This window comes from Notothenia coriiceps, unplaced genomic scaffold (assembly GCF_000735185.1).
Source record: "Notothenia coriiceps isolate Sejong01 unplaced genomic scaffold, NC01 NC01_scaffold00037244, whole genome shotgun sequence".
Classification (NCBI taxonomy): Eukaryota; Metazoa; Chordata; class Actinopteri; order Perciformes; family Nototheniidae; genus Notothenia; species Notothenia coriiceps.
The window spans coordinates 2,397,052-2,406,367 of record NW_011369945.1 but is presented as its reverse complement, the minus strand read 5'-3'; the positions used below and the strand labels follow the sequence as shown (position 1 = coordinate 2,406,367).

At 40.7% G+C, this 9,316-nt stretch overlaps 1 long non-coding RNA gene across 1 annotated transcript in view; it reads right to left on the bottom strand.

The window, feature by feature from the left end:
• Nucleotides 1-1,033: 1,033 nt before the first annotated feature.
• Nucleotides 1,034-9,316, bottom strand: part of LOC104964449 (uncharacterized) — a 13,203-nt gene continuing 4,920 nt past the window's right edge. Inside the window, exon 3 of the long non-coding RNA XR_800418.1 lies at nucleotides 1,034-1,044. This is a non-coding gene — a long non-coding RNA (uncharacterized lncRNA). The remainder of the gene's footprint in view (nucleotides 1,045-9,316) is intronic.

The following is a 9,316-nucleotide window of genomic DNA, read 5'->3' as shown; positions in this document are numbered from 1 at the left end:
TAATAAAGTATTTTTTGTCTCCAAACTACATTTGTTATGCATGTCTTACAACTTCAGTTCAAACACATAAGTACTTATATAATAATCACCACTAGCTATTAGGAGTAGTACCATTATGACATGAATCGATTACCTCAAAAGGTTAGCCAATAGCTCTAGGATGCACCTGTGCTGCCACTAATTGAATACAGGCCTAACTACAGGGACCCTGAGAGCATTTAGTATTACTGCAGGTATCTTCAGTGACACCTCATGTGCCGGAGAATGTCTCTACATCTTAATTAGTGTCACTACTGCCTATCCGTAAAGGAGAAACGGTGTTGCAAACAGCCCAGGGGTGATAGGCCCACTCCTGTACAGACATTGAAGCGTGTCTAATGAGTCCATCAGCCTGACAGCACCGTGTCCTGGGGGACCCTCCATTCACGATCTCCAGCGAGTCACAGATGAATGTTCCTGGATTGAGAATGCCATCTGTCGTTACATCTGAGTGTATGTTTATCAAACAGGGGGGCGGGCTAATTCATGTGCAAGTGCACCTGTTTGTTTTCATGGCAAATTAAAACAACTTCCCATCACGTGGCACACCTCTTTCATTTCCTCCATATTCTCCACAAGTAAAATGAGTGTGTGTGTCTGGGTGTGTGTGTGTGTGTCAGGGTTGCTGTGAGTCCTTATAGGATATAAAGTCTAAAAAGTATTGAACTCATTAATCCATTAAAGAGGTTTTAATTGGTAGTGTATTTAATCAAGCCTTCCAAATGTTTTCTTGATTGTTTTCTTCTGACATTACATTGAAAAATTTGAAAAATAACTGGTAGTATCTATTTGTGTATGTGTATGTAACGGACAGGGCTCAGTGCTCATAAAATGTAAGACTGTATGTCAAAAGCCACCAGGATATGAATGATTTACCATCCATACCTTAAGAGCACATACTTTATACTAACGTTTCAATAATTGATGATTCATCCCGTGGGAGCCCAACACAATTTTCACACATCAGGTGAGGCAATCAAATTGAGAATGATGTTGTCAACTTCACTTTGAATAAAAGGCTAAAAAGGGTCCCCAGGGAAAATTGAGGTCGACTAACTCACATAAAAAATCTGTTGCACGCCACACATCAGAACCTCTTTTGCACTTATAGCTCTTCACGCTGAATGGTTTCCACCCTCCTGTTCTGTCAACATTTGGAAATTCACCTCATTCTACTTGTTTGATGTTATTAATCTAAAGCCTGAAGATGGAAAGCTTTTTTTTCCATCAGTCGTCATGACTAGCTAGCATGCAAACATCACATGAGATGTCATCATTCAGTAATTTACTTTTATCTCGCACTGTGTACAGGTGCAATGCTCTTCGTAGTGATGAGAAATCTTAAAAACCAGGTCAAATGAGATGAGAAAATTACGCAAGTGTGGAGTAGGTGCGTTTGATTTGCCAAATATAATATAACCAAGTAAACGTCAGCTCTTTGACACCTGATATAAGCATGCATCCATTAAAAACTCTTTGAAAATACCCATTTGGAGTAGTTGAAACTGTCATTGCATCAAAACGCAATATTGCAATGTATTATATTAACAACATTTTTATTCAAAATGCATTTCTAAATATCTAAAGGCCCTCAAAGTCAAATGTTACTCAAACTTTACTTAAAAAATTGCTGATGAATGTTGTTGCTTGAGGTCTTGAATCGGTAAAAACATTGCTCCATCCTGAGCCACAGTTTGTGTTTAAAGAAGAATAACAGTGTGTCATGCGTTTCATTTCTGCATTGTTTAGCTGCCATGCTGCCTTGTTATTGCTCATGTTCATATTCTGCACACACATTCGTAGACAGTTGTTCTTTCTACGGTGGTAACATGTGCTCTGGTTTCTGGTCGACTTCCTCTAGGTGCGAAGGGAAGCCTTCTGTGCCCCGTGATTCAAGAGTGTGACACGAAAAAAAGCAATCATATGATAAGACAGAAGCTTATGGTTTCAGAAAGCTCTTTTTGCCCAGATACAGCCTGAGTGTGTGTGGCGGTGTGGGTGGGGGGTGGGAACTTGTTTACAGCTCACACACGGTGCTTTGAGTGCTCTCGACAGAGGAAGAAAGACAGTGCACCAGAACTTGGCAGGGAAAGTGCACGGCTCTAACGGTGAGTTTTCAGGGATAAAAATACTGCCGGTGAGCAGCCTCCAGCTCAGCGCTGAGACTAGAGGTACAACTGCCTTTAGGCTTTGAAGCATCACTATCTTTGGCAATCAGCCAAGTGTGCTGAAGTAGGTTAAACCAAATCTCCATAATATGCAAATGCAAGGTAAACCTTCGGATTTCACTGCCTGGAAAGTGAAGTTACCTTTATGTAGCCTACCATACAGAAGTCATGTATTTGTGTTGAAGGTGTATTATAAGATTTTGCACACGTGTCTTGTTTCCAAATCCTTTTTGAATTTAACTACCCCCCAGCATGCACATTTTCACAGCCAGCACAAGGCTGTGGAGGGGATAAAAACACTTAAGCCTTAACCGCTGACTGTAATACATAGTACAATACATTTCTGGGACGAAACAGGGTTTGTGTGAAGTCAGGGAAACCTTAAATGAGCAGATCCTAAGGGCGAGGAGCTCAGCGAGACTCTCGATGCCAACCAGCCCTGCAGCCTGGCAGCTCTCCGCCTGATTGGTCTCAGTGGGCAGCTGGGACCCAGGGTAGAAACCCCAAATACTGTATACACACACATGCTCACACACACACATAGGCAGGAACATGAACGAGCAAATAGTGATGTACACAAATGTTTCCAAACATTAAAATGCTGCAAGAGAAAGAACAGCCACATCATAATGTACACCCACATGTTAAAACACATAACACCCACATTCAAACCCATGACATCCACATCACACTCATACACATTAAGGGTCTCACACATCGCAGCTATGAGCATGGAAAAGAGAAGGGAGGGGGGAGGGGTTTCAATAGCTAATTATTTTGCGCTGTAATTCAAAGAGCCCGGCAAGCCACCTGCACTGAGGATGAGGAGAGGAGGGAGGGGGAACAGGAGGGCAGTGGGTGAAAGAAAGGGAGGAGGGAAGGTAGCAGTGGAAGAATGACATCACCTTCCCTGAAATGTCACCATTATCTCAAGCCTCGGCTAAGCTGTCTACAGGGGTGACATCATCCTCTCTTCGCCCCTCCCCCCTCTGTTCTCTCTGCTGATTGTGGTGCGGGAGTGTTTGTTTTTGTGCATGTGCAAGCAGGCGTGCAGGAAATCATTTTCAAAGGAAGCATGAGTGGATGTTTGTCTGCATTCCGTCTTTCATGCCTTTAAATTGACACACAGGAAAGCCTACTTCAGTGACACTTAAATGATATTTGCCTCATTATGTGTGGATATAATTATCTGCTGGCAGAAATGTCAGTGTTATGTTGGTTTGTATGTTGATTTTCACATTTCTCTTAGAATCTAAAGCGTACGATCCATGAAACTGAAATATGAAGTCCTTCATATGCCAATAAACCAAGTTTCTTAAGCCCCAAGCCTGTTTTTCAGGTTTCAGGCTCGAAAATGACATTCCCAGAACAAATGACCATATCTTCCCTTCTGAAAAGGGTTAAATTAATAATCTTTTTTCTCAAAGTAATGATAAACCTGTGAGTTGGATGTAGAAAAGTCAGAATCAATATAGATGTTTTTTATTTTAAAGAAAATTCAGATTGAACATGATAAAAAACTGTAAATTATAATGTCCGTCCAAAATATATGTTTACTTATAGGGAAAACTAACCTTGGATGATGGGTTAGTAGACTAAAAGCTTTCGGAATCCAAAGTACAACATATAATAAGTACCCTGTATCAAGATTGATGCCAAACAAGTGATATTTGACCTTTTTAGACAGATTTAGCAAAAAAAGCATCTTCGCGCATTCAATGAAGCTACAGAGCCTAGGAATGGCCTGCTCTACTTTTTTTTAAAACGGAATTGCAGTTTTATTGCTTATAGATTATCAGAACATTTCAAAGGGGACACAGCCACATTGGATATTAACCTATGGATTAACTACATCATCGTTGTTATCGTTTTAATGCCATTGAAGACCAGTTTAGACCAGACAAAGACGAAGGTAAGCCATGTTAGCGTTGTGGGCTACCTAGCGCCACTTGTTTTGATGTACGTTTTAGTTGATAACGTCGCGAGTTTGTATCTTTCATTGTTGAGGTGGAAACCGTTAGATTCTGTGTCTTTACGGTNTCTGGAACAAACTACCCAAATCATGCACGTCCGCAGAAACGCTTACTATTTTTAAATCGAGACTAAAAACATATCTCTTTGCCGCTGCTTTTAAATGAGCTGCTCATATTCGCACTACAGTATGCCTTTTAAACATGTATTGTATACCTGTGGTGTTTATTTTAATTATTTAATTATATTTGCTTTGTAGTGCGTGTTGTAAAATGCCATTATATATGTGTTTTTACTGTATGTATTCCTAAAAAGTATTTTAATTTGTTTTGTAAAGCACTTTGAATTGTCGCGTACAGAAAAGTGCTATATAAATAAACTTGCCTTGAACTTGCCTTGCCTTACAGCCAAACTTGACAGACTCTTCTCTGTCATTGTAGACCGCAAACACCTCATTCCTTCCGTCTACTTGGATCCAAAATGCTTCTCGTTTTGCGCTGTCCCCCCGTTCAAATGAAATCGCCGCCAATAATATTTCCAGGCTCGGGCCGGGGGAGGGGTTACAATGCTCACGTCTTGTGCTGCATTCACTTGCACTCGGACATTAGAGATTTTCTCTCATAAATGTCCGATGAGCCACAACTTTTCTTTCAAAACAAAGCTGCCAACTGGGGTGGCAGCTGGGGGGGCAAGGCATTTTTCTGAGGTGGCAGCTGCCACCCCGTAGAACCGCCACTGGTTCAGGGTAATCAACTGTTAACATACTGTTCACATTTATTTATTTTTCAATTTATTGATGTTTTCAAAGTAAAGTATTTTTAATAATCGTGATATCAATTATTGACCAAAAATAATCGAGATTATGATTTTTGCCATAGTCGAGCAGCCCAACTTTAAACACAACAAAGGCCATATTTAGAGATAGGATATTTTTGGAAAGCGACCTTATCATCAGTCTGGTGATTTTGTACGTAGTGTTAAAAATGGATGCCATATTCCATGTTAAATTAGGTCAACACAATAAAAGTTACTTTTTAAAGATGGATTCATTTTGTCTATTGGTCAACAGTACAGTACCATTCAAGGCAGCACTAACACATATTTTTGTTTTTATAAAATGCATGTTTTTTAATCGATTATAATGTTTAAAAAAAAAAGTGAAACATTTACAACACTTATTTTCCCGCAGTTTTGTAGATGCTAAACTGACTGAATAATGTTTGTCTAACTATTTCCGAATCAGAAATCCTTTATTTGTCCAGCCACGAGGACAAATACGGCATTACAACAGCAAAAGTACAGTAAAATGAGTAGACTTGCATATTTTATACAGTCTGACTGCTGTAGGAAGGAAGGACCTGGCCATTCAGTTAAACAGGGAAGGCAGTTACATTACAGGCGAGATTTACTGTCGTTTTTCATGAGCAAATATAAAAGTTTAACCACAGAAAACACATGGTTACCTCCTTTATCATATCTCAGGTGACCGAGGTCAGATTAAACAACTGAGTTTTATATTCCTCTTCCTTTTTAGATGACCTAAAACGCTTACATAAAAAAGTATTTGGTCATATAATTCTGCTTTTATTGGCTAATATGCAATTACTGTTAGATGTTGGATAAGCCCTTCGACATTCTTCTTTTTTTGTTTTTGATTCTTGTACCACCTGTCAATAGAAGAAAAAAACAAACATCAAACACGCAATTACCTCTTCTCTCTCTTTCTTTCCCTCCCCCTGTTCTCACTGCCTTGTTCTTCTTTATCCCTTCTTTTGCTTTTCGGTGACTCTCGGTGCCCCCCCACCTCAGTCAGCTGTAGCTGTCGGGGGATGGGCAATTGTCGGACCATTCATAAACAGATGCTGTCCGTAGAGTGTGTATGTGTGCACTCCAGGAGGGCCCCCACCATGCTCTGCTGTTGTTGTTGAACCCAGAACCATCTGCTGGAGCACTTGATGGTTGGAGGGAGGAGAGAGGGGGGGGGGAGTGTGGGAACTGAGGGGGGAGCGTGGTGGGTGAAGGTGGCTGGAAAAGTAATGATGCAACTGGATTTGCATCTATAGTTGGATCATAACGAATGAGGCAGACTGGTAAATTAACTTGTTGACCAGATCGAGTGGTGCAGAGATGCTGTAGGCGGACTCTGAAGTTTGCACCTCAAGGACTCCCAATGGGATTTTGGAATATAGCAACAAATAAGATCTTTGACCAACACTTGTTTATGTTACTCACAGGTTTTGTTCAGCAGGATAATCTCCACATATTGACACCATTTATATGATTTTTGAAGCTTAGCTGCAATCGCCAGGAGTAAAAAGCTAACGCTAGGCTAAACAAACAACATCAGTCACATGACTCCATCACAGTCCGGTCACCACCGCTAAGCTAAAGGGGGCTAATGTTCCCACGTGATGACATTTAGCTGTGTCATTTAGTCACTTGTCAACAACCTCCCTTTTTACAATTACAAATGATTTCTTATTTCAGGGATCCAAGCAAAAACGCGTACAAAATGTTCAGTATGAGTCGATGGAAATGGAAAGGCTGATCTCCTGGTTTTAAGACTCATTCTTCCGCTTATTAGCTTAAGGAAATGTAAGCCCCGATGTGTAGTTGTTTCTTTTTATTTGACTTATGCGCCGTTGACAGCAACCGTATACCTTTTTTCTTTTTCAGACACCTTAGTCCTCAGCTTATCAGTGTCCCCAACCGGTTCCCAAACACTAAGCAAACCTCCATCATGTAGTAAATACGTTCACGGTCTTTTGGTTACACATGGCTTTAGCATCAGCTCTGATCACTGCTGCGCTCAGCTGTGCTGTTTGTAAGATGTATGGATTTTTCCTAGGACGATGCATTTAGATCCACATCACTGACTGTAAGTGTCCTGTTAAGTGATTTCCAATAGTTTTTCCCCTGGCTTTGATACATTTGCCATTAGATTTAACTGATGGTAATGAGTTGATGCATTCTACAGGGGATGCCTGCCATTTTAACATTTCCTTTTTAAAGGGATAGGAAACATCCCTTTGCTAATGAAGATAATACTTGGAACATTGAAACCTTTCATTTTTACAGCAGAATCATATATCATGATCTTGTTGTTGGCTGCTATAGCAACACTGTTTCAATATTGAATATGAGCCACCGTGCAACTATCTAACTGAACTAGTTGACTACATATTTAATGGTCCAGCCGTGGTATCCGTGTGAGCCGGTTCAGCGTCTCCGTACATCTCTCTGTTTATAGCTTAGGTAAGTGTGGTGCTGTAATCCCATTATCGGATTAGCCTGCAGCTTTCTCCTGCTGGCTAAATGACACACCCGCTGCGACCGGTGCAGATACACTTTACACCCGCCGAGGGAGAAGCCACAGTCTGATTACAAACTAATACCACACTAAATGGAGGTCATTTTTTATGGGAGCCAAAAGTAAAGTACAATCTTTTATATATTGAGGCTTGGTGTTTTGTCACCAGGCCTTATATCAGCAAAAAGTGATACAACAAACATGCTGTCTTTTCTCTGCATGATACGGCTCACCTCACTTTTGGTACTCTATTCCTTTTCCCCCTATGCTATTGGCTCTAGTGGCGCTGCTTGAAATTGTGTGACATTGGCAACCAAACAGGAAGTGTATGGCCAAGTTTGTAGTAAAATGCAATGCTTTTGACGTTTCTTTTCTATTTAAATGTGCGCAAGTTACCATGCTCATTGACTCATCAGTGGTCAGCAGGGTTTTAACGTTTGCTCTTAGTGTTTGCTCAGCTCCTTTTGAACCTGACTTCAAATGGTTTTCAAAATAAAAGTACCAGGTAGTATTAAACTTCCCTATGGAAATCCAAAGAATAGGGAGTTAGGGAGAGCTTTGGCGAACCATGCCGTAGAGACTGGAGATATAAATAGATGATTTAAGGGATCCAACCAATGTTTGTTTTTATTAGATTAGTTGTGAAATATATTTTGGTTTAATCCGATATGATTTGATAAAAAAATGTTCCAAGCTGACGTCTTCAAGTCAAAGTGATCATTGTTTTTGTGCTTCAAAAACGACAAAATGCCTGTTTTTATAAATAAACAAATAAATGACTAGATCGGTCAGTCATGGTATTTCTTACCTGTTCACAGGGAACATACCCATAGAGGGAAGAACAGTGGATGGAAGAGAGAGAGAGACGGAGATTGTGACGAGGACGGAGGATAAGAAGATCAAGGACTGGTCAAAAGGTGAGAGTTCAGGGCTTCTCCGGCGCTGTGGGACAGTTTTAATGCGTGAAAGTAGATCACGTCGTTATTGTCTGGGAGGATTCGTAGTCTTATAATCCGCTCTTTTCCGGACGGCAACTTCCTTTCAACTATGTATCTAAATCTGCTTCTAAAACTCAAAAGTCTTGTTCTCAGTTTTCATTAGGCCCCTTTTCTCTAAACACCACATGCAAGTCTGCCCGCGAAGCAAGGAGGGTATTAATATCGCACGTCTTCAGAATATTCAGATATTTTCACAACCATCCGTGCTGCAGTTTTCTGTACAAACACATTCCTGGCAACACATGATACAAATTGGCTCAGTATAAAATAGCTCAACTCCCAAAAGACTTCCAAAAACTGCTTGGCTCGAGACTTAAACTCGTATTTTATTTATTTTGACTGCTCATTCATTGCAGCCAAGAGACCTTAGCATGTTTCAAAATATTTAAATGTTTATTTTTCCAATACTTTTTCTTCCTTGCATGGTCCCGTCTCTTGTTGTTTCTCGCTGAAGTGCCGTGAGCTTTTCTCTTACGATGCTGCTGGTGTACTTTGCCATGTGACCTAATGGTGTTTTCCATTCGATTTGTAGTTTCCATTGAGTCCTGTTTGTACTAGACTACTAATGTTACAGCTGCAAGTACTAGGGGAGTGTAGGTAGGAAGGCTGATAGCGTCTATCTCTGACCTTGAACGTGTCTGTCTCTCTCTCTCTCTCTCTCTCTCTCTCTTTGTTTTTGTTTCCACTCCTCCGCCCTCGTCCTGCTGTGTCTATCGTCTCACCCTCTTACTGTATTGTTGGATTACAAACAGAGAAGTAGTTCAGAGTTTAAGTCGCAGTAGTACCAAACTGTGAACTGGCACAGACATTTATCATCGCGAAGGCTCCCC